The following is a 26406-nucleotide window of genomic DNA, read 5'->3' on the forward strand; positions in this document are numbered from 1 at the left end:
CCAAGACTTCACCCAGCAGCAGACGTAGCCAGAAACCCAAACTGAGCTGATGTGACTAACCACATCTGCCAAAACAAACCTGTAGTGCTCGCTTTGGCAGCACATATACTAAAATTAGAATGATGCAGAGAAGATTAGCATGGCTCCTGCGCAAGGATGACATGCAAATTCGTGAAGCGTTCCATATTTTTAGGTAATGCTTGGATATGCCTAAACACTTCCCCAGCCTCCCTTTCTCATCTCTGCAGTGAACAGAATCATCCAGATCATCAACAGCTGAAGAATGAACAAGAAGAAATGCTCAAAGAAAGACTTGCTAAAAATAAATTGGTTAAAGAAATGCTGAAAATGAAAGCAGACCTAGAAGTCCAGAGTGCTCTCCTGAACAGAGAGAGGGACTGCCTTAGAATGGCTGAGGAAGTCGAGCGAACCCGGACTTTGGAATCTAAAGCGATCCAAGAGAAGGAGCAACTGAGGTCAAAGCTGGAAGAGCTGTATGAGGAAAAGGAGAGAATATTCCAGGAGATGGAAATGTTAAAGGAAGCAGGTGGAGTGTCTTGCTGAGGAAAACGGGAAGTTGGTCGGTCACCAACACCTGCATCAGAAGGTTCAGTACGTGGTGCGGCTGAAGAAGGAGAATGTCAGGCTTGCAGAGGAGACAGAAAAGTTGCGTGCTGAAAGTGTGTTTTTATAAATAAATTATTTTTAAAAAAGAAAAGAAAAGGAATGAGTCTTAAGGATCTTGGGCAACTACCTACCTAGGCATCAGCTTTCTGGAGACTTTCCTCTTGCAAAAGCAAGCCCTAGCCCAGCACATTTAACAGCTGAACCAAGGAGTGTAATTACTAACTGTGTATGTGGCATTGGGGGCTGACCTTCAAGTTTCCGATGCATGTTCTGCATCCGTCCTCACCGTGTGGCAGTCGGCAGTCTGCTGTTCCAAAGTTACCATCCCATTTCAAAGCTTTGAATCAACTGTAAATACTGGGGAAACCTTTTGCCATTTTAAAATAAAAAGCCCTAGTTAAGATTTACAGTGGTTGGTAGTGTCCACAAGATGGCAGGGAAGTAGGAGGAGGCACCTTTCAACCTGTACCCTAAAGTGAGCTGATTACCTACCAAAGAACTCCGATCACCCATGAAATCAGCCTGAGATCAGAATTATACACGTCTGGATCTCTACAGGGGCAGAAGACGCCAGTGGGCAGGTAAAGCGGAATGGGATTGGCAGACTGCTATCAGAAGATAAAGAAAAGGGGGAGGGAGCCACCACAGGTGACTCCTTGGAAAGTAATATCTCTTACACCAATGAGAGTGCCCTGCATCTGGGAACCAGCATTTAACTTGAAGACTGGTTTGGTTGAAAGCACTAAATAAGAGCAAAGGATCGCGGGGTGGGGGGGTGGGGGGGATTGTGGGAATCGGGGTGGCTAGGGACAGGGGCTTAAGTCCCAGGTCCCAGGACAGCCTCCCCTGGCGCTGAGCCCAAGAGAGTGCAGCGGAGAAACCAGGTCTAGGTCCCTAAGATGCCAGCGCGCCTGAGAATGCATGGGTTCTGGCTCCTGTGAGGGGATGGGAGCCATGCCGGAGGGCAAAGCCTGAGATATGCATGTCCCTCATCCTTCCCTGAGAGAGTTACAAAGGCCCAGCCAGCGTTCTTTGACCCGCGCCATTGTTTCAGAGCCTAAGACGCACGCCCCCAATCTCTCCCCTGACAGAGGTGCACAAAAGCCCAGCCTGGTGCTTTCAGACCTGCGCCCTGTTCTCAGAGCCTGAGACACGCGCGACCCACAGCCACCCCTGAAAGAGGTGCACGCAAGCCGGGCACTCTTAGATCCAGAAAGACCAGGCATTCCCAGCCCAGGCCGCGGGAAAAGCCCAGTGTGCAATTGCTGCTTGGAACCTCCTTGGCGGTCTGGAGCTCCCAGGCTGCCACCGCTGCCATGATTTTGGGTACAAGGAAAAGATCCTGCATCTCCAGGGACCACGACTTTGAACCTGCTCTGCCAGCAACCAAGGGGGAACTCATTTGAGCTCTGCAGCCATACTGAGGCTTCTCTCTGAGAGGGAGGTCAGGGTGCAGTTTGTTTTCCTCTAAAACAACACAAACCATCCAAAGCAGTCAAGGTGAGAGGGAGGAAAAAAAAGTGAACAAACATAAAAACCGCCAGAGAACAAAAGCCTGAAAAAAACCAGCTTCCTCGGAGCCCGCCCCCTTGAGGGGGGCAGGAGGACTTAACTCAGGGAACATCATTGACTAAAGACCCACGTGGCAGGCCCCTCCCCCAGAAAACAAACCAAGAAAGAAAAAGAAAAAAAAAAAAAAAAAAAAAGACTGCAAGAGAATAACCACCACTACTTCCTAGGACAACTTTCATTTTTAACTCGTTCCCACTATTCTGGTTCATTATTTTTGTATATAGATAATTTTTTAACCTATTTACTATCACAGCGAGCTGTCCAATACATCAAATTCCATAATAATCTTCTAACCTGAACTTTTTGATACATACAGCTGTGTTTTTCTTTTACATTTCTATTTTTTGATTTCTTCTTTTTTTAAATTTTAGTTTAGTTTAGTCTAGCTTATTCTTTTTTATTTTTACTTTCTAATATTCATATAGAGATAAACTTCAAAGTAATCTTCTTTCCCCAATCAATACCACCCCTAAACCAATTTTTAATCCCGCTTTATCTTAGGAAAGTTGAGTCCTTTAACAAAGATATCAAGATACATCCAGGAAGAATCAAAACAACCTTCCTCACCCACACTGAGAATTTATAACCACTCTCCCTTCTTTGTCTTCCACCACTGTTTCTGTGTTTTTGTGTTTGTCCTGATAGTATATAAATCTTATACTTGGTGTTCTTTTTGATGAGGTTCTTCCTTTATTTGCATATATATTTTTTTTCCTCGTGTCATATACTTTTATCACTCTTCTTGTTTGTCTGTTTTTGTTTGTATACTTCATAAATTGTACATTGGGGCCCATTTGGGCTGAACCTTGTCTTTCATCTTCCCTTTCTTTCCTCTCTCTCTCTCTCTTTTTCTTTCTCTTTTCTTTTGTCTCTCGTATGGATGGGGAATCCTGATTGCTCAGAAGTGTTCCAGGGTGCAGCTTGACTGCACCATGGCCGATACATCCAGCTACACCCATTCAGTCATCTCTCACCAAAATGACTAGGAGGAGGAATGCCCAACAGAAGAAAAATACAGAGGATGGGCCTTCTGCAACAGGAATTGATTAGGGCCGAACTGAAAGCGACCAGACAGGATGTTCGCAATGTTAGGGCTGAGCTGAAAGTGACCAGGGATGAACTTCACAATGCTCTCAATGAGTTCCAATCTAATAGAAATTCTCTCACAGCAGGGGTAACTGAGACAGAGGATAGAATTGGTGATTTGGAGGACAAACAGATAGAGAGAAAGGATCAGGAGGAAGCCTGGAACAAACAGCTTAGAAACCATGAAAACAGAATCAGGGAAATAAATGATGCCATAAAACGTTCCAACGTCAGAATTATTGGAATCTCTGAAGGGGAGGAGAAAGAAAGAAGTCTTAAGGACATGCCAGTGGACTTTAGGTGGTAAGGAAATTTAATAATCTTTCTTCTGCCTTTAGTTCCCATATCACACTTAACTTACAGAGAGTGTCAGAATGGATAAAGAAACAAGACCCACCTATATGCTGCTCTCAAGAGACTCATTTTAGACCTAATATCATCTGCAGATTAAAAGTGAGGGGGTGCAGAAACATTTACCATGCAAATGGAAGTGAAAAGAACTCTAGGGTAGCAATACCTATATAAACAAAATAGATTTAAAACAAAATTCAAATCAAAACAAAAAACATTTTTTAAAAGATTTAACTTATTTATTTGAAAGAGAGAGAGCATAGAGAGAGAGAGAGAGAGAGATCTCACGAGTGGGACGGAGAGGTTAGAAGGAGAAGCAGACTCCCCACTGAGCTGGGAGTCAGATGCTGGACTTGATCTAGGGCTCTGGAATCACGACCTGAGCTGAAGGCAGAAGCTTAAGTGAATGAGCCACAAATGCACCCAACAAAAAAAGGTTTTAGCACAAAGACTATAACGAGAGAAAAATAAGGACACTACATAATCATAAAGGGAATGTAAAAATATGAAAATTAAATTATAATTATAAAATTATAATTTTAAGAAAATTATACAGAGAAATTACCAGCAATGAGATTGAATCAGTCAAAAAACTACCTCCACCACCACCAACAAAAACAACAACAAAACAGACCAACAAACAAAAGCCCAGGAACAGATGGCTTCTCAGCAAATATGTAATGATTATAAATACTTATGCACCCTAGATGGGAGCACCCAAATACATCAAGCAGCTTAGAGGAAATGTAAAGGAAATAATGGATAATAACATAATAATAGCAGGGGAGTTTAACACACTACTTACATCAATGGACAGATCATCCAAACAGAAAACCATAAGAAAACAGGGGCTTTGAATGACACATTTGACCGGATGGATCTAACAAATGTGTTCAGATCATTCCAAACTAAAACAACCTTTCACACATTCTTTTCAAGTGCACGTGGAGCATTCCCCAGAACAGATAACTTATCAGCCCACAAAAGAAGTCTCAACAAATTTTTGAAAACCCCAAGTCATACTATGCATCTATTCTGGCCACAGTGGTAGGAAATGAGAAGTCAACTGCAAGAAAAAGTCTGGAAATCACATAAATACATGGAAGATGGAGGCCGTGCTACTGAACAATCAATGGGTCAACCAAGAAGTCAAAGAGGAAATTTAAAAGTATGTGGAAAATAACAAAAATGAAAATTCAATGTTCCAAAACTTTTGGGATGCATCAAAAGTGGTCCTAAAGGGATGTTTATAGCAATGCAGGTCTACCTCAAGAAGCAAGAACATTTCTAATAAACAACCTAACCTTACACGTGAAGGAGGAAGGAAAAAAAAAAAAAAGAGCAAACAAAACCCAAAGCCAGAAGAATTAAGGAAATAATGGCTAGATAGAAATAATGGCTAAATAGAAACTCAAATACAATAGAATACATCAATGAAACCAGGAGGTCATTCTTTAAAAAGATCAACAAAATCAATAAACTTCTAGTCAGAGTTATCAGTAAGAGGGAGGGAGAGGAAAGAGGAGAGGGGGGAGAGAGGCTCATATTCAGAAAGGAGACTGGGCAAATAACTGATGTCACAGAGATACAAAGGGTGATAAGAGAATATTTTGAAAAATTACATGCCAAAAAGTTAGACAGCCTAGAAGAAATGGATAAATTCCAAGAAACATAAAACCTATCAAAACTGAAGCAGGAATAAAATTATACAGAGAAATTACCAGCAATGAAATTGAAACAGTCAAAAAACTACCACCACCACCACCACCACCAACAACAACAACAGCAAAAACAACAACAAAACAGACCAATAAACAAAAGCCCAGGAACAGATGGCTTCTCAGGCAGTTTCTACACAACACCTAAAGAAGAATCAATACCTTCTTCTCTCAAAATATTCCAGAAAAGAAGAGGATGTACATCTCACCAATTAATAGTATGAGGCCAGCTTTACTCTAATTCCAAAATGGGATTTAAAAAAAAAAAAAAAAAAAAAAAAAACACTTCCCCCAAAGAGACTACAGTCCAATATCTCTAGGTAACCTAGATGCAAAATACCTAGATAACCTAGATAGAAAAATCCTCAACAAAATATTGGCAAACCAAGTCCAGCAATACATTTAAGATGCCATTTATCTCAAATAAGAAGGATTTATTTCTGGGATCAAAGGGTGCAAGTTTGGTTCAGTATTTGTAAATCAATCACTGTGATGCATGACAATGGAAAAACCATATTATCATCTCAGTCAGCGCAGAAGGAGCATTTGACAAAGTACAACATACATTCATGATAACATAACTCAAGAAAGTAGGGTGAGAGGGAACAATCCTCAACATAACAATGGCCATATACTAAAAATCTCACAGCTAACATCCTCAGTAGGAGGGCGGGGGGAACTGACAGTTTTCCCTAAGGTCAGGAGCAAGACAGAAATGTCCACTCTCACTAGAAAAAAAGATCAGCAACTAAAGCCTAAAACCAGCATGAAGGGAAATAAAGATTAGGCCCAAAATAAATGATATAGAAAGAACAACAACAAAACCAGTACAGATCAAGAAAACTAAGGGCTGGTTCTTGGAAAGAATGAGTAAAGACTGACCAAACAGAAAAAGACCCAAATAAATAAAAGTCACAAATGAAAGAGGAAAGATCACAACAAACACTACAGAAATACAAACAATCATAACAGAATACTATGAAAAATTATATGCCAACAAACTGAGCAACGTGGAAGAAATGGGCGAATTCCTAGAAACATATAAACTACCAAAACTGAAACAGGAGGAAAAGGAAAATTTGAAGAGATCCATGACCAGCGAAGAAATAGCATCAGTAATCAAAAATCTCCCAACAAACAAAAGCCCTGGGCCAGATGGCTTCCCAGGGGAAGTCTACCAGGCATTTAAAGAAGAGTTCATGCTACTTTTCTCAAACTGTTCCAAAGAAATTGAAAAGGAAGCTCCTCCTATGAGGCCAGCACTACCTTGAATCCAAATCCAGGCCCAGACCCCACTAAAAAGGAGAACTACAGGCCAAAATCTTTGATGAACCTGGATGCAAAAATGCTCAACCAAATACTCGCAAATCAGATTTACCAGTATCTTAAAAGGTTTCTTCATCACGATCAAGTGGGATTTATTCCTGAGCTGCAGATGTGGTTCAGTGCTTGGAAACCAATCCAAACGACAGGCCCGACAGGCCACATTAATAAAAGGAGCAGAACCACATAGCCCCCTCACTAGATGCAGGAAAAAAAAAAAATTGACAAAATAAAGCATCCTTTCTTGATAATCAACAATGTAGGGATATGGGCCAAACCTCAACATCATAACAGCCATAAGCCATTATCTTTCTTAAGGGTGAAAAACTGAGAATCTTTCCCCTACCTACAATCAGGAACAAGACAAAGATGTCCACTCTCACCATTATTATTTAACATAATACTGGAATTCTTGACCTCAGCAATCAGACAACAAAGAGAAGTAAAAGGCATCCAAATTGGCAAGGGAGAAGTCAAACTTCCACTATTTGCATATGACAGGATACTCTGTGTAGAAAACCCAAATAATTGCTTGCACTCATACATGAGATATGAAATCTATGTGCAGAAATCTGTTGCATTTATATACATTAATAATGAAGCATCAGAAAAAGAAATGAAGGTATCCAACCCATTTGCAATTGCACCAAAACCAATAACATACCCAGGAATAATCTCAACTACAGAGGTAAAAGTTTTGTACTCTGAAAACCATACAACACTTATGAGAGAAATTGAAGAAGACACAAAGAAATGGAAAAGTATCCCAGGCTCGTGAAGTAGAAGTAAAAACGCTGTCAAAATGTGTATACTACACAAAGCTATCTGTACATTTAATGAAATCCCTATAAAAATACCACCTGCATACTTCCTGGAGCTAGAACAAAGAATCCTAAAATTGGTATGGGTCCACAAAAGACCCTAAAGAGCCAAAGCAATCCTGAAAAAGAAAAGCAAAACTGGCAGCACCAGGATTCCGGATTTCAAGGTATATTACAAAGGTGTGAGCATTAAGACAGAATGGTACTGGCACAAAAACAGACTTTTGGATCAATGGAACAGAATAGAAAACCCAGAAATGGACCCTCAACCACCTGGTCAACTAATCTTTGACGAATCAGGAAAGAGAATCCACAGAAGGAAAAGACACAGTCTCTTCAACAAATGGCATTGGGGGAACAGGAGGGCAACACACAGAAGAATGAATCTGGGCCGCTTTCTTACACCATCACAGAAACAAGCTCAGCATGGGTCCAAAAGACCTGGATGTGAGGCAGGAAACCATCAAAATCCTAGAAGCAACTGCTTTGACCTTGGCTGTAGCAACTTCTTACTACACACATCACCAGAGGCAAGGGAAAACAAAACAAAACAACAAAACAAAAACAGCAAAAATGAACTATTGGGACTTCAAGAAGATAAAAGCCTTCTGTACAGCAAAGGAAACAAAAAACAAAACTAAAATGTAGCTTATGGAATGGGAAAAGATATTTGCAAACATATTTGATAGCGGGTGAGTATCCAAAATCCGTAAGGAAGTTATCAAACTCAATATCCCCAAAATAAACAATCCAGTTAAGAAATAGGCAGAAGACGTGAATAGACACCTTTCAAAGAAGACATCCAGACATCCTAATAGACACTTGAAAAGGTGCTCCCCATCACTCATCATCAGGGAAATACCAATGAAAACCACAGTGGGATACCTCCTCACACCTGTCAGAATGTCTCAAATTAATGACAGGGGAAACAATAGTTGTTGGGGAGGATGCTGACAAATGGGAGCCCTCTTGCACTGTTGGTGGGAATGCAAACTGGTGCATCTATTCTAGAGAACAGCATGGAGGTTCCTCCAAAAGATAAAAATAGAATTACCCTATGACCCAGCAACTGAACTGCTAGGTATTTATTTATTCAAAGGAGACAAAAACACAGATTTTCAGGGGAACATTCACCCCATTGTTTATGGCTGCATTATTAACAGTAGCCAAACTATGGAAAGAGGCCAAATATCCACTGGTGGAAGAACGGATACACACAATGGAATATTACTCAGCCATCAAAAATATTGAAACCTTCCCATTTGCAATGATGTGGAAGGGGCTGGAATGCATTATGCGGAGGGAAATAAGTTAGTGAGAGAAAGGGAAATACCGTAAGATCTCCCTCATTTGTGGAATTTAAGAAAGAAAGAGAACAAATGAACATATGGGAGGAGGAAAAAGAAAAGAAGGAGAGAGGGAAGCAAATCACAAGAGACTCTTAATGATGGAGAACAAACTGAGTGTTCACACAGGAGGGGGTGGGTTGGATGGGTGGCGGGCACTGAGGAGGGTGCTTGTGATAAGCACTCGGTGTTCTAGGTAAGTAATGAATCACCGAATTCTACTCCAGAAACCAGTATTGCAGTGTATTTTCACCAACTAAAATTTAAATTTAAAAAAAAGAAGAAGGGGAAAAAATACATAAGGAACATATAAAGATCAACACTCCAATAATGAGTTATCCAATTTAAAATGGGGCAGAATTATGAAGAAACATTTTACCAAAGGGCTAGCTCATTCTTGAGAGATAGTGAAACCGTTCAAGTTTGAGCACACCTTTCAAATGCAAACCAACTAAATCCAGAGCCCACTTTCCAAGTGTTTCTTGCACTCTCAGTCACTTCACCCTGACCTAAATATGTCAAGTCCAGGTGCCAGGTAACTAGCAGAAGGCCCTAGAAATTATCTAAATCAGGCAAAGGAAACTTGCTGACAATTTCACAGGTGCTTTTCCACAGGAACACTGGAAAGGCTCCTGTCCACATTTTCTCCTCTCACCTCCTCCTGATCCTGGTGCATCCCCAGAAATGCAACTGTCTTCTTCCCATCTCCCTGCACTATGGTGTGGCCCCTTCTTTTGGGATAGGCAAATGTAAGAAATCTGCTTCAATGTCAATTATTTCCTAATCTGTTGGCCCCACCATACCAATAAATAAATAATTAGGTAATAATAAAGCCTATGTTTTAAAACACAAATATCCAGAATGGATATATCTGTGGGCATACTGGTGTTTGCCATGGGAAAATTGGTGTTTTCCAAGGGCTGAGAAGAGGTGGAATAGGGAGTGCCTGGCTTATGGGCAGAGAGTTTACATTTGTGGTGATGAAAATGTTTTTGAACTAGATTTGGGTGGTATAGGTATAACACCATAAATGTATTAAATCCCTCTGAGCCGTGTGGTTTAAAACATTAATTTTATGTTATGTGAATTTTCCATAAAACAAGGAAAAGATAGAGGCGAATAGGTAACTTGAGTTCAATTCAAGGTTTGCGTATCTTGCAACCTGCAAATACACACCGCTTTCACTTCCATTTCCACCTTTGGATTACTTTGAAAACATAAAATTCTTGTACTTTGTACTTTGAAAACATAAAATTCTCAATGCATACTCCCTTAGATGTATGTAATTTCCCTTACTGATAAAATGAGACAATTAAGGGATTGGAAAGAAAATAGTAAAAATCTATTTATTTTTGGTCAAGATTTGGGACATAGACCTACCCAGTCACTTTTAAGTATGTATGTAAAACATATTTTTAAAACTATTTCTGTAAAGCCAGTCAAGAACTGCTTGAGAAAAGTATAAAAGTCATTCTTGCATATTTTGCAAATGTTCCCAAGAAGTGTAGAAAATTTGGACTTGAACTGATTCACTCATAGGTGGTACCCTGCTACTGGTATTTCAAGACAACTCATGTTGGTTTTGGTTAAACAACTTCTTCCTTAATATTGGAAATGTTATAAGACATATCAGTAGCTCATTTGAAAGTGCTAGACTCAAAGGATAATGACTGCCATGCCATCCCACTGTATTTCCTGCTTTTTTGCATGTGATAAATGAAGCTTTTATTATATGTTTATTCAAAGTATTTGAATGTACTGAGCAGTCCCCAAATCTCCAATGATCATTTCAATGAGCGCAACGTAGGCCAAACACAAAGAAACATCACTTTGATTCTAAGATCCTCCAAACCCCCACCCCCACCCCCCAGGTGCAATATTCTAATGCCTCCTCTTCATTGCACATATTTTCAGCTCAGAGAGAGATCAAATAAATTCATGAGTAAATTTGAGGCTTTAGTCAGATGAGGATTTTTTCACCCCAGATCAAATAATGTGCTCAATTCTGTATGACTAGCTTTTTAGTTTTTAGGGTTTTTGTTTGTTTGCTTGCTTGCTTGCTTGTTTTTTCTTCATTGATTGGTATGTTTCAGTGCTGGAAATTAAATATGGATATTAAAGGCTTTGAGGGAAATTTATTCACTAGTTTCATTTTGTATTTTTCCCCCAAACCTTTACATTTTAATGGAAAGGCAGGCCAGTATTTTCAAAAATTATTCACATGAGTGTACTTCCACATACCCACTCAGCCTCTTCTGACCTGCTTTTATTTCAGTTATTCATAAAATGTTTCCACAAAACATTTTCAAGCATCTGTTGGAAGGACTCATCCCCTGAAGGGGTTATCAACTAAATCCCTTAGAAACAGTTCGTCATTAGAGAATTCAGCATCATTTTAAAGTCTTGATTTCCTCTAGTATCCTTCAGGCCTACGTATGACAAAGCACCCACATTAGTTGAGAAACACGGTAATATGGTAATAATAATGAAAAGAGGAGAGCAGAAGCTATATCAATATCTGTGCCATTATTAGATGAGTATGGAGATGTCTCATGACATGATGTAACAAAACTATCATATTGAACTATTGACTCCTGTTAAAATGTAAAATATTCTTGTAAGCTCTTGCTTTTCTATAAGTATGTGGTACATACACATCTAAATATTCAAATATTTTTACTATGTTATATGTACCACTAGTAAATTTTTTTGTTTCCAAGGTAATCACTTGGGGAAAAAGTATTTTTAGGTTACCATTTTGCCACATGCACATGATATTACCTTAGAGACTGAGCAAATAACTGAAGACTCCCAGAGGCTCCAACTAAAATTGCATATCTTGGCATTGTATCCTCCATAAATCAACTCTTAATAAAACAACAAATATCATATCTTGCTGTCTACTCTTGATGTTTATTAAAGATTCTTAAAGTTAGTTTTTGCGCATCAGTTTTTCCCTTGGGGCGCGCTGTTTCACCATTTGGTGAGAAGGTGGTTCAGGCTGAGTCATCTATCCCATAGCACTCTTCATATGGATAACTGTCATATTTCAGGATGGATGATAGTACCCTTCACCTTTGTCACTAAGTGCCAATATTTTGCTACGTGTCATTCTCTTATCTCTGTGTCTATAATACACACTTATAAATACACACTTATAAATACACACATGCAAAACTTTTAGACAGCTGCAAATTTGAAACCTCACTCTACTTCAGTCTACATCCTTGAAGAAAGACATTTCCACACACTCCAGTGCTGTTTCCATTCCTAATACAATTAAGTATCACTGTCCAGTATACCTAATATATCATCACTGTCTGGTATACCTAATATATCATCACTTTCTACTCGCCCTATTGGTGAAAAAGTATGTCCTAAATAGTATAAGATGGCCACATATGACACTTGACAGACTTGATGATAGTAGTTTACGAGACACATATGTTCACAGACAAATGGGAGGGGCTATCAAATGCCATGTGAGGGCACATTGGGAATGGTACTCAGGAGCACAGTGAATCAACCGGCAGGGTTTGGATGGTACTTGGTTTTGTGGTGTCAAGTGATACCTGATTCCTCAAAGAGGATGTGATTAGTTTGTTTGAATAATTGCATGGTCTGGCAATGATGGGAAATCTGTTAGGTTGACCAAATGACATTAAGCTGCTTTGGCTGACAGAGGAACTACCTAGGCGAGGAGGCTTTGTACTGTGTGGGGGTCATATCCAGCAAGAACACAGGAACTCATGCTAGGCGCTGGAGCCCTCAGAGGCTCCAAGATGTCATGGCAGCACTTTAAATTTAATACAACATTGAGGTGCCAGAATTTAATGTGAGAAATGTGGCATAGTACCACAATGAATATTCATGTATGTTTTTCTTTGAATGTCAATTTTTCCCAATACTTTTGAATATCTATGTAGGAATTAAGTACCAGACCCTCAGGGTAACTCCAGGATTACTTGTTGAAGAACATCCAAGCTGTTTGACAAGGAACATCCCCCTGTACTTTCCCATAGTAATGTTTAAGCATTCTACCACATTCTCTACAACCTCATCAACACTTGTTATTTTCTGATTTTTAAAACTGTCATTCTAGTGGTCGGAAGGGATATTGCAGTATACTTTTAAGTGTTCTTCAGCAGGTTGATCTCTAGCTTCCAAGTGTTTGATTTCCTTCCAAACTTTTTCTTGTGGTTGAGTTCCAGTTTCAAAGCACGGTGGTCTAAGAAGGGGCAGGGAATAATCTCAGTCTTTTGGTATCAATTGAGCCCTGATTTGTGACTCAGTATGTAGTCTATTCTGGAGAAAGTTCAATGTGCACTCGAGAAGAATGAGCATTCTGTTGTTTTAGGATGGAATGTTCTATATATATCTATGAGGTCCATCTTGTCCAGTGTGTCACTGACTGCTCTTGTTTCCTTATTGATTTTCTGTTTGGATGATCTGTCTGTTACTGAGAGCAGTGTGTTAAGATCCCTTACAGCTAATATACTCATATCAATATGACTCTTCATTTTAATTAACAAAAAGGCTTATGTATTTGGCTGCTTCCATATTGGGGGCATAAATATTTACAATTGTTAGAACTTCTTGGTGGATAGACCCTTTCAGAATGAGGCAGTGTCCTTCTGTATCTCTGAATACAGTCTTTAGCTTAAAATCTGACTTATCTGATACGAGAATCACTACCTCACCTTTCTTTTGAGGCCCGTTGGTATGAATGATGGTTCTCCATCCTGTCCCTTTCAGTCTGGTTGTATCTTTAGGTTCCAAATGCTCCTCTTGTAGACAGCATGTGGATGGGTCCTGTCGTTTTATCCAATTTGCAACCCTGTGTCGTTTTATGGGAGCATTTAGTCTGTTCACGTTGAGAGTGATTGTTGACAGATATGTTTTTCTTGACATCATGTTGCCTCTGAAGTCCTTGTTTATATAGATTGTCTCCATAAATTTCTGTTCTATGTCACACTTGGGTTCCCTCTTCTTTTATAAAGCACCCCCCACTTAATATTTCTGCAGTGCCAGCTTGGTGGTCATGTATTCTTTTAAATCTTGGATTCTTTTAAATCCTGTCTTGGAAGCTGGTTAGCCCCCCTTCCATTTTGAATGTCAGTCTTGCTGGATAAAGTATTCTCAGCTGCAAGTTCTTCTCATTTAGTGCCCTGAATATGTCTTGCCAGCCCTTTCTGGCTTGCCAGGTTTCTGTGGACAGGTCTGATGTTATTCTGATGGACTTCCTCTGTACATAAAGAATCTCTTTCTCCCTAGCTGCCTCAGAAGCTCTTGTCTAAAATCATGATTTGTAAATTTCCCAAGCAAGTGTCTGGAGATCTTTCTAGATTCTTTGATCTTGGTGGGTGTCCTTTCTGCCTCTAGAACATGAACGCTTGTTCCATTCCCCATACTGGGGACATTTTCATCCAGAATTTGTTCAAGTATATCTTCTAGTCTTCTCTCTTTCTCCACCCCCTCAGGGATCCCAATCATTCTGATGTTGGAATGTTTCACGGCATCATTTATTTTCCTAATTCTGTTTTCATGGCTTCTAAGCTGTTTGTTCTATGCCTCCTCCTGATCCTTTTTCTCTATGAGTTTGTCCTCTGGATCACTAATTCTATCTTCTGCCTCGGTTACTCTGCTGTTAGAGAGTATTTAGATTAGATTGGATCTCATTGATAGCATTTTTAACTACTGCCAGGTGGCTCTCACTTCCATCCTTTGAGATTCTATGTTTTCCCTGATTATTTTCTCCAACCTAGCCATTGCCTGGAGAACTATTTAGAGAGTATTTAGATTAGATTGGATCTCATTGATAGCATTTTTAACTACTGCCAGGTGGCTCTCACTTCCATCCTTTGAGATTCTATGTTTTCCCTGATTATTTTCTCCAACCTAGCCATTGCCTGGAGAACTGTCACCCTGAATTCCCTTCCATATCCAATGGTTCTGTGGGAGAGGGTAGTCTTTGAATTCTTCCTCTGTTGGGTATTCCTCCTCCTATTCATTTTGGTGAGAAGTCATTGAGGAGATGTCTGGCTGAATATATCAACCACGATCCATGGAAGGTGCACCCTGGAAAGTTTTGGAGTGATCAGAAGTCACCACTAAAAAGAAACAAAAAAAGAAAAAGAGAGAGAGAGAAGGAGAAAAAAAAAGAGAGAAGCCAGGCCAAATGGTCCCTCAAAGAAAGTTCTTTGAGGTATATGACCAAAAACAGACAAACAAAAAGACTGACAAAAGTAAATGACAAGGGAAAAAAAAAATAAAAGAAAAAGAAGAACCCAGCCAAAATGAACCCCAAGAACAAGATTTATATAATACCAGAACAAAAAGAAATACACAGAAACATTAACAGGAAAAAGATGGGAGGGTGGTTATAAATCCTCAAGGTGGGTGAGGAAGGTTACTTTGGTTCTCCCTGGGTGTATCTTGATATCTTTATTAAAGACTCAACTTTCAAGAGATAAAGGGAAATTAAAATTGGTTTCTTTTTTAATTTATCTACTTTTTATTTATTTTCGACATAACAGTATTCATTATTTTTTCACCACACCCAGTGCTCCATGCAATCCGTGCCCTCTCTAATACCCACCACCTGGTTCCCCCAACCTCCCACTTCCCGCCCCTTCAAAACCCTCAGATTGTTTTTTAGAGTCCATAGTTTCTCATGATTCACCTCCCCTTCCAATTTACCCAAACTCCCTTCTCCTCTCTGACTACCCATGACCTCCATGCTATTTGTTACGCTCCACAAATAAGTGAAACCATATGATAATTGACTCTCTCTGCTTGACTGATTTCACTCAGCATAATCTCTGCAAGTCCCATCCATGTTGCTACAACAGGTCGGTATTCATCCTTTCTGATGGAGGCATAATACTCCATAGTGTATATGGACCACATCCTCCTTATCCATTCATCCGTTGAAGGACATCTTGGTTCTTTCCACAGTTTGGCAACCATGGCCATTGCTGCTATAAACATTGGGGGACAGATGGCCCTTCTTTTCATGACATCTGTATCTTTGGGGTAAATACTCAGGAATGCAGTGGCAGGGACATAGGGAAGGACAATCTTTAATTTCTTGAGGAATCTCCACACTGTTCTCCAAAGAGGCCACACCAACTTGCATTCCCACCAACAGTGGAAGAGGGTTTCCCTTTCTCCACATCCTCTCCAATGCATGTTGTTTCCTGTCTTGTTAATTTTGGCCATTTTAACTGGTGTAAGGTGATATCTCAGTGTGGTTTTAATTTGAATCTCCCTGAGGGCTAGTGATGATGAACATTTTTTCATGTTTGGTAGCCGTTTGTATGTCTTCAATGGAGAAGCCTCTGTTCATATCTTCTTCCCATTTTTTGATATGTTTGCCTGGTTCGTGTGTGTTGAGTTTGAGGAGTTCATTATAGATCCTGGATATCAACCTTTTGTCTGTACTGTCATTTGCAAATATCTTCTCCCATTCCGTGGGTTGCCTCTTTGTTTAGTTGACTGTTTCCTTTGCTGTGCAGAAGCTTTTGATTTTGATTAAGTCCCAAGAGTTTATTTTCGCTTTTGTTTCCTTTGCCTTTGGAGACATTTCTTGAAAGAAGTTGCTGTGGCTGATATCGAAGAGATTACTGCCTATGTTCTCCTCTAGGATTCTGATAGATTCCTGTCTCACGTTGAGGTCTTTTATCCATTTTGAGTTGATCTTTGTGTACGATGTAAGAGAATTGTCGAGTTTCATTCTTCTACATATAGCTGTCCGGTTTCCCCAGCACCATTTATTGAAGAGACTGTCTTTTTTCCACTGTATTTTTTTTTTTCCTGTTTTGTCGAAGATTAATTGACCATAGAGTTGAGGATCCATATCTGGGCTCTCTACTCTGTTCCACTAGTCTATGTGTTTGTTTTTATGCCAGTACCATGCTGTCTTGGTGATCACAGCTTCATAATAAAGCTTGGAATCAGGTAACGTGATGCCCCCAGCTTTATTTTTGTTTTTCAACATTTCCTTCGCGATTTGGGGTCTCTTCTGATTCCATACAAAGTGTAGGATTATTTGCTCCAGCTCTTTGAAGAATACCGGTGGAATTTTGATCGGAATGGCATTAAAAGTATAGATTGCTCTAGGCAGTATAGACATTTTAACAATGTTTATTCTTCCGATCCAAGAGCATGGAACGGTCTTCCATCTTTTTGTTTTTTCTTCAATTTCTTTCATGAGTGTTCTGTAGTTCCGGGAGTACTTTACTCCTGGAAAGAGGTCCTTTACCTCTTTGGTTAGCTTTATTCCCAGGTATCTTATGGTTCTTGGTGCTAGAGTAAATGGAATCAATTCTTCAATTTCCCTTTCTGTATTTTCATTGTTAGTGTATAAGAAAGCAACTGATTTCTGTACTTTGACTTTATATCCTGCCACGTTGCTGAATTGCTGTATGAGTTCTAGTAGTTTGGGGGTGGAGTCTTTTGGGTTTTCCATATAAAGAATCATGTCATCTGCGAAGAGAGAGAGTTTGGCTTCTTCCTTGCCAATTGGGATACCTTTTATTTCTCTTTGTTGTGTGATTGCTGTTGCTAGGACTTCTAATACTCTGTTGAACAAGAGTGGTGAAAGTGGGCATCCTTGTGTTCCTGATCTCAACGGGAAGGACGCAAGCTTTTTCCCATTGAGGGTGATATTTGCTGTGGGTCTTGCATAGATAGATTTGATGTGGTTCAGGAATGTTCCCTCTATCCCTATACTTTGAAGCGTTTTAATCAGGAACGGATGCTGGATTTTGTCAAATGTTTTTTTTTTTCTGCATCAATTCAGAGGACCATGTGGTTCTTCTCTTTTCTCATATTAATTTGTTGTATCACATTGATTGATTTGCGAATGTTGAAACATCCTTGTAGCCCAGGGATGAATCCCACATGATCATGGTGGATAATCTTTTTAATGGGTTGTTGGATCCTGTTGGCTAGGATCTTGTTGAGAATCTTAGCATCCATATTCATCAGTGATATTGGTCTGCAGTTCTCCTTTTTGGTAGGGTCTTTGCCTGTTTTGGGGATCAGGGTAATGCTGGCTTCATAGAAAGAGTCTGGAAGTTTTCCTTCTGCTTCAATTTTTTGAAACAGTTTCAGGAGAATAGGTGTTATTTCTTCTTTGAAAGTTTGGTAGAATTCCCCAGGGAATCAGTCAGGTCCTGGGCTCTTGTTTTTTGGGCGGTTTTTGATCACTGCTTCAATCTCGTTATTAGATATTGGTCCGTTCAGGTTGTCAATTTCTTCCTGGTTCAATATTGGTGGTTTATATTTTTCCAGGAATGCATCCATTTCATCTAGGTTGCTAAGCTTATTGGCATGTAACTGTTGATAATAACTTGTTATGATTGTTTCTGCTTCCCCGGTGTTAGTTGTGATCTCTCCCTTTCCATTAATAATTTTATGAATTTGGGCTTTCTCTCTTTTCTTTTGGATTAGTGTGGCCAATGATTTATCGATGTTATTGATTCTTTCAGAAAACCAGCTTCTAGTTCATTGATATGTTTCTACCTCATTGATCTCAGCTCTAATCTTGATGATTTCCCTTTTTATGTGTGGAGTTAGTTTGATTTGTTGTTGATTCTCCAGTTCTTTAAAGTGTAGAGACAGCTGGTGTATTCTGGATTTTTCAAATTTTTTGAGGGAGGCTTGGATGGCTATATTTCCCCCTTAGGACCACCTTTGCTGTATCCCATAGGTGTTGGACCGAGATGTCTTCATTCTCATTGGTTTCCATGAATTGTTTCAGTTCTTCTTAGATCTCCTGGTTGATCCAAGCATTCCTAAGCAAGGTGGTCTTTAGCTTCCAGGTGTTTGAGTTCCTTCAGAACTTTTCCTTTTGATTGAGCTCCAGTTTCAAAGCATTGTGATCTTGGAATGTGCAGGGAATCATCTCAGTATTTTGGTATTGGTTAAGTCCTGATTTGTGACCCAGTATGTGGTCTCTTCTGGAGAAGGTTCCGTGTGCACTTGAGAAGAATGAGTATTTCATCGTTTTAGGGTGGAATGTTCTGTATATATCTATGAGGTCCATCTGGTCCAATGTATCATTCAATGCTCTTGTTTCTTTATTGTTTCTTGCTTCTGCTTCGATGATCTCTCTATTTCTGAGAGAGGCGTGTTAAGATCTCCTACAATTAGTGCATTCATATCAATATGTCTCTTTGTCTTGATTAACAGTTTTCTTAAGTAATTGGCTGCTCCCATATTGGTGGCATAGATATTTACAATTGTTAGATCATCTTGGTGGATAGTCTCTTTAAGAATTATGTACTGTCCTTCTATATCTCTGACTACAATCTTTAGTTTAAAATCTAATTTATCTGATATGAGAATCACTACCCCAGCCTTCTTTTGAGGCCCATTGGCATGAAAGACGCTTCTCCATCCCTTCACTTTCAGTCTGGGTGAATCTTTAGGTTCAAAATGGATCTCTTGTAGACAACATATGGATGGGTCCTGTCGTTTTATCCAATCTGCAACCCTGTGCCATTTTATGGGTACATTTAGGCCATTCACATTGAGAGTGATTATTGATAGATACTGATCCAAGCATTCTTAAGCAAGGTGGACTTTAGCATCAAGGTGCTTGAATTCCTTCAAAACTTTTCCTTTTGGTTGAGCTCCAGTTTCAAAGCATTGTGATCTGAGAATATGCAGGCAATAATCTCAATCTTTTGGTATCGGTTGAGCCCTGATTTGTGACCCAATATGTGGTCTCTTCTGGAGAAGGTTCCACGTGCACTTGAGAAGAATGAGTATTTCATCGTTTTAGGGTGGAATGTTCTGTATATATCTATGAGGTCCATCTGGTCCAATGTGTCATTCAGTGCTCTTATTTCTTTATTGATTTTCTGGTTGGATTATCTATTATTGAGAATGGTGTCTTAAAATCTCCTACTATTAATGTATTCATACCCATATGACTCTTTATCTTGAATAGTTTTCTTAGGTAGTTGGCTGTTCCCATAAGAGGGGCAAAAATATTTACAAGTTTTAGATCTTCTTGGTAGACAGTCCCTTTAGGATTTATGCATTGTCCTTCTGTATCACTGACTACAGTCTCTAGTATAAAATCCAATTTATCAGATATGAGAATCGCTACCCTAGGCTTCTTTTGAAGTCCAGTGACAGAAAGATGCTTGTCAGTCCCTTCACTCTTAGTCTGCATGTATCCTTAGATTCAAAATGGGTCTCTTGTAGACAACATATAGATGGGTCTTGTCATTTTATCCAATCTGCAACCCCGTGCCTTTTTTCGGGGGGAGGGAGGCAGGCATTTAGGCTGTTCACGTTGAGAGTGATTACTGAAGATACATTTTTATTGACATGGCATTACCTGTGGAGGCTTTGTTTTTGTATATGGTCTCCATATATTTCTGTTCAATGATATTCTTGTTTTTTCCTCTTTTATAGAACCCCTCTTAATATTCGCAATGCCAGCTTGGTGGTCACATAGTCTTTTAGACCTGCTGGTCTCGGAAGTTCTTTATCTCTCCATCCACTTTAAATGTCAGTTGTGGCACAAAGTATTCTTGGCTGCAGGTTCATCTCATTTAATGCCATGAATATGTCTTCCAGCCCTTTATGGCTTGCCAGGTTTCTGTTGAGAATTCTGACATTATTCTGATGGGCTTTCCTCTGTACTTAAGGAATCTCTTTTCCTGCGCTCCTTTCAAGAGCTCCTGTCTAAAATTACAATTCATCATTTTCACAATGAGTTCTCTTGAAGCCTTTCTAGCCTCTATGATCTTGGTGGGAGACCTTTCTGCCCCTAGGACCTGAATGCTGGTTCCATTCGCCAGATTGGGAAAATTTTCATCAAGAATTTGTTCAACTATATCATCTACTATTCTTTCTTTCTCCTCCCCCCCAGGGATTCCAATAATTCTGACGTTGGAAAGTTTCATGGCATCATTTATTTCCCTAATTCTGTCTTCACGGCTTCTAAGCTGTTTGTTCCAGGCTTCCTCCTGATCCTTTTTCTCTATCAATTTGTCCTCCAGACACCAATTCTATCTTCAGTCTCAATTACCCTAGGTGTTAGAGAATTTAGATTAGATTGGAACTCACTGAGAGCATTGTTAGCATTATCCCTGGTGGCTTTCACTTCTGCTCTAATTAACTCAATTTTGTCATCCAAGGATTTCTCCAACCTATCTAATGCCTGGATAATTGATAGCCTGAATTCCCTTTCTGAAATACTGTTTATGTCCATATCCAAAGGCTCTGATGGAGAGGGCCCAGTCTCTGAATTTTTCCTCTGTTGGACATTCTTCCTCCTGGTCATTTTGGTGAGAGGTAGATGAATGTATCAACCTAGGGGCAGGCAAGTTGCACTCTGGAATGCTTCTGAGCAATCGAGAGTCCCCACTAAAAAGAAGTAAAAAAGAAAAAAAAAAAAAAACGAGAGAGAGAGACAGGAAAAAAAAAAAAAAACAACAACAAAGAAAAATTAAACAAGGCCCAGTCCGAATTGTTCCCAAAGGTAATATTTATAAAGTGTACAGACAGAAGAGACAAACAAGAAGACTAACAAAAGTAGATGAGAAGAGAAAATAAATAAATAAATAAAAGAACACCGTCAAAATGAACCCCAAGTATAAGATTTATATGCTACCAGGACAAAAACAAATACACAGAAACACTGACAGAAGAAAAAGATGGAAGGGTGGTTATATATTCTCAACGAGGAAGGTTATTTTGACTCATCCTGGATGTATCTTGAAATCTTTGTTAAAGGATTCAAGTTTCCTGAGATAAAGGAGGATTAAAACTGGTTTACATATAGGGGTAGCATTGTTTGGGGAAAGGGGATTACCTTGAAGTTTATCTCTTTATGAATATTAATAAATAATAAATAAATAGATAGATAGAAAACCAAAAGTGAATCAGGGATATATGTATCAAAAGAATTCAGGTTAAATGGTTATTATGGAATTTGATGTTCTGAACATCTCATTGTGATTGTAAAAGGTTAAATCCTTATTTAAGAAAAAATGAAAAGTAACAGAATAGTGGGAAAGAACTAAAAATAAAACTTGTATCTATAAAGTAGTCGTGGTTGTCCTCTTGTTCTTTTTGTTTTTGTTTGTTTGTTTGTTTGGTTGGTTGCTTGTTTGTTTGTTTGGTTGGTTGGTTGTTTTTTAGCTGGCTTTCTGGGGAAGGGGCCTGCCATGTGGTTTCTCAAGGAGTCTTGCTAGAATTCAGTCCTCCTACCCCTTTCAAGGAGCTGGGGTCTGAGGATACAGGTTTTTCAGGCTTTGTTTTCTGGAGGTTTGTTTGTTAGTTAGTTTGTTTTTTCTCCCCTTCTTGGCTCTTGGCTGTTCTTTGGAGGTTTAGAGGAAAACAAACTGCACCCAGATGTCCATCGCAGAGAGAAGCCTCAGTCTGTTCCCCTCTGGGTGCTCCAGAGCACATAAATTATCCCTCTGCCACTGGCCTAGCATATCCCCAGTAATGGTCTCTGGGGTCACAGGAACTCCTGCTTTTACCCAAATTCACGAGAAATACTAGCCGTGTGTGTCTGTGCAGGTCCAGACTGCCAGAGAGGTCCCAAGCAGAGATCACACACTGAGATTTTTAACAATGGCCCGGGCTGGGAGTGTTCAGAATGTCCTGGTCCTAGAGAGAACAAGGAAGCACCCGCACGGACCTCTCTCAGGGGAGGGTGTGGAGCACAACTCAGACCCTGGTCACACAGCCCACATGCAGAGTGCAAAATGCCGTGGTTCAAAGTAATGCTGGCTGGCATCTACACCAGACTCCCTCATGGACACCACCACACAGATGCTCTCAGGCCCACCAGTGGTTCAGGAACAAAGACCTGGCTTCTTCACTGCGCTCCCTGGTTCTCCACCTGCAGTGGCCATCCTCAGTCCATGGTCTTAAGTCCCTGTCCCTAATTGCCCAATTTCACCAATTTCTCCTTAAGTTCTTTTGCTCTTTTTGAGTGCTTTCAACCAGACTTCACGTTAATGTTGGTCCCCAATCACAGGGCACTCTCGTATTGGGATATTACTTTCCAACGGGTTGTTTCCTGGCTCCCTCTCCCTTTTATCTTCCAATATCAGTCCAATGTTCCCATTCTGCTTTGCCTATCCACTGGCATCTTCTGCTGCCATAGAGATCCAGAAGGGTATAATTCTAATCTCAGGCTGATTTCATGGGTGATCAGAGTTCTTTGGTGGGTAATCAGCTGACTTTGAGAGATAGGTTCAAACACTGCCTCCTACTTCTCTGCTATCAGGTCTCCCCCCTTCTTTATTTTCATTCCCATTTGTATGGAACATAGTTTTTCTTCCTTTCAGTTCATGTATGTGTCTACATTTGAAGTAAGTTTCATGTAGGCAGCATATAGCAGGTTCTGTTTTTGTAATTTTTTAAAAAAATTTCTTTGCAGTGTAACAGGATTCATTGTTTATGCACTACACACAGTGCTCCATGCAATACCTGCCCTCCATAATACCCACCACCAGGTTCACCCAACCTTCCGCCCCCTGCCCCATCAAAACCATCAGATTGTTTTCCAGAGTCCATGGTCTCTCAGAGTTCATCTCCCACTCCAATTTCCCTCAACTCCCTTCTCTCCTTCTCCCTGTGACCTCCATGTTATCTGTTATGCTCCACAAATAAGTGAAACCATATGATAATTGATTCTCTCTGCTTATTTCCCTCAGCATAATCTCTTCCAGTCCCATCCAAGAGATTATTCTGAGTGAAATAAGCCAAGCAGAGAGAGTCAATTATCATATGGTTTCACTTATTTGTGGATCATAGCAAATAGCATGGAGGACAAGGGGAGATGGAGAGGAGAAGGGATTTGAGGGAAATTGGAAAGGGAGGTGAAGCATGAGAGACTATGGGCTCTGAAAAAGAATCTGAGTGCTTTGAAGGGGTGGGGGTGGGAGGTTGGGGGAACCAGGTGGTGTGTATTGGAGCAGGCATGGATTGCATGGAGCACTGGGTGTGGTGCAAAAAACAGTGAATACTGTTACGCTAAAAAAAATAAATATTTTTTTTAAAAAAAAGTTGGGTATTCATCCTTTCTGATAGAGGCATAATACTCCCTAGTGTATATGGACCACATCTTCCTTATCCACTCGTCCGTTGAAGGGCATCTTGGTCCTCTCCACAGTTTGGTAAATGCGGCCATTGCTGCTATGAACACTGGGGTACAGATGGCCTTCGTTTCACTACATCTGTATCTTTGGGTAAATACATAGTCGTGCAATTGCAGGGTCATAGGGAAGTTCTATTTTTAATTTCTTGAGGAATTTCCACACAGTACTCCAAAGTGGCTGCACCAACTTGCATTCCCACCAACAATGTAAGGGGTTCCCCTTTCTCCACATCCTCTCCGACACACGTTGTTCCCTGTCTTGCTAATTTTGGCCATTCTAACTCGTGTAAGGTGGTATATCAATGTGGTTTTGATTTGAATCTCCCTGATGGCTAATGATGATGAACATTTTTCATAGGTCTCTTAGCCATTTGTGTGTCTTCATTGGAGAAGTGTGTGTTCTGGTCTTCTGCCCACTTTTTGACATGATTATCTGTCTTGTGTGTGTTGAGTTTGAGAAGTTCTTTATAGATCCTGGATCTCAGCCTTTTGTCTGTACTGTTATTTGCAAATATCTTCTCCCATTCCGTGGGTTACCTCTTTGTTTTGTTGACTGTTTCCTTTGCTATGCAGAAGCTTTGGATCTTGGTGAAGTCCCAGAAATTCATGTTAACCTTTTTTTCCTTTGCCTTTGGAGACGTATGTTGAAAGAAGTTGCTGGGACCGATATAGAAGAGGTTACTGCCTACGTCCTCCGCTATGATTCTGATGGGTTCCTGCCTCACGTTGAGGGTTTTTTCTTTCTTTCCTTTTTTTTTTTTTTAAATCCATTTAGAGTTTATCTCTGAGGGTGGTGTAAGGGAATGGTCAAGTTTCATTCTTCTACATATAGCTGTCCAGTTTGCCCAGGACCATTTATTGAACAGACTGTCCCCCCGCAGTGGCTTTTTCCTGCTTTGTTGAAGTTTATTTGACCACGGAGTTGAGGGTCCATATCTGGGCTCTCTACTCTGTTCCACTGGTCTATGTGTCTGTTTTTATGCCAGTACCATGCTGTCTTGGTGACCACAGCATTGTAGTAAAGCTTGAAATCAGGTAATGTGATGTCCCCAGTTTTATTTTTGTTTTTCAACATTTCCTTGGTGATTCTGGGTCTCTTCTGACTCCATACAAATTTTAGGATTATTTGCTCCAACTCTTTGAAAAATACCAGTGGAATTTTGATCGGAATGGCATTAAAAGTATATATTGCTCTAGGCAGTATAGACATTTTAACAATGTGTATCCTTCTGACCCAAGAGTATGGAATGGTCTTCTACCTTTTTGAATCTTCTTCAATTTCTTTCATGAGTATTCTGTAGTTTCTCGAGTACAGATCCTCTACCTCTTAGGTTAGGTTTATTCCCAGGTATCTTATGGTTCTTGGTGCTATAGTAAATGGAACCGATTCTCTAATTTCCCTTTCTGTATTTTCATTGCTAGTGTATAGGAAAGCCACTGATTTCTATACATTGACTTTGCATCCTGTCATGTTACTAAATTGTTGTATGAGTTCTAAGCCACTGATTTCTATACATTGACTTTGCATCCTGTCATGTTACTAAATTGTTGTATGAGTTCTAGTAGTTTGGAGGTGGAGTCTTTGAGTTTTCCATATAAAGAATCATGTCACCTGTGAAGAGAGAGAGTTCGACTTCTTTCTTGACAATTTGGATATGTTTTATTTCTCTTTGCTGTCTGATTGCTGTTGCTAGGACTTCTAATACTTGGTTGAACAGGAGTGATGAGAGTAGGCATCCTTGTCGTGTTCCTGATCTCAATGGGAAGGCTGCAAGCTTTTCCCCATTGAGGAATATATTTGCTGTGCGTTTTTCATAGATAGATTTTATGAATTTCAGGAATGTTCTCTCTATCCTAATACTTTGAAGCATTCTTGTCAGGAAGGGATGCTGGATTTTTGTTAAATGTTTTTTTCTGCATCAATTGAGTGGACCATGTGGTTCTTCTATCCTTTTAATGATTTTATATATCACATTGATTTTTTTTTTTTTGCGAGTGTTGAAACATTCTTGTACCCAGCAATGAATCCCACCTGGTCATGGTGGATTATCTTTTTAATGGGCTGTTGGATCCTGTTGGCTAGGATCTTGTTGAGAATCTTAGCATCCATATTCATCATTGATATTGGTCTGAAATTCTCCTTTTTGGTAGGTTCTTTGCCTGGTTTGGGGATCAGGGTAATGCTGGCTTCATAGAAAGAGTCTGGAAGTTTTCCTTCTGCTTCAATTTTTTGAAACAGCTTCAGGAGAGTAGGTGTTATTTCTTCTTTGAAAGTTTGGTAGACTTCCACAGGGAATCCATCAGGTCCTGGCTCTTGTTTTTTAGGAGGTTTTTGATCACTGCTTCAATCTCTTTATTAGATATCGGTCTATTCATGTTGTCAGTTTCTTCCTGGTTCAATTTTAGAAGTTTATAGTTTTCCA

The 26406-nt window shown here is 39.8% G+C and overlaps 1 pseudogene across 1 annotated transcript in view; it reads left to right on the forward strand.

Moving 5' to 3' along the window:
• The window catches only part of LOC309856874 (putative protein FAM10A5 pseudogene), a 352871-nt pseudogene that overhangs the window by 12071 nt on the left and 314394 nt on the right, over nt 1-26406 (forward strand). The gene's annotated exons all lie outside the window — the stretch shown is intronic.

The sequence above is a fragment of the Mustela nivalis genome (assembly GCF_964662115.1).
Source record: "Mustela nivalis genome assembly, chromosome: Y".
Lineage (NCBI taxonomy): Eukaryota > Metazoa > Chordata > Mammalia > Carnivora > Mustelidae > Mustela > Mustela nivalis.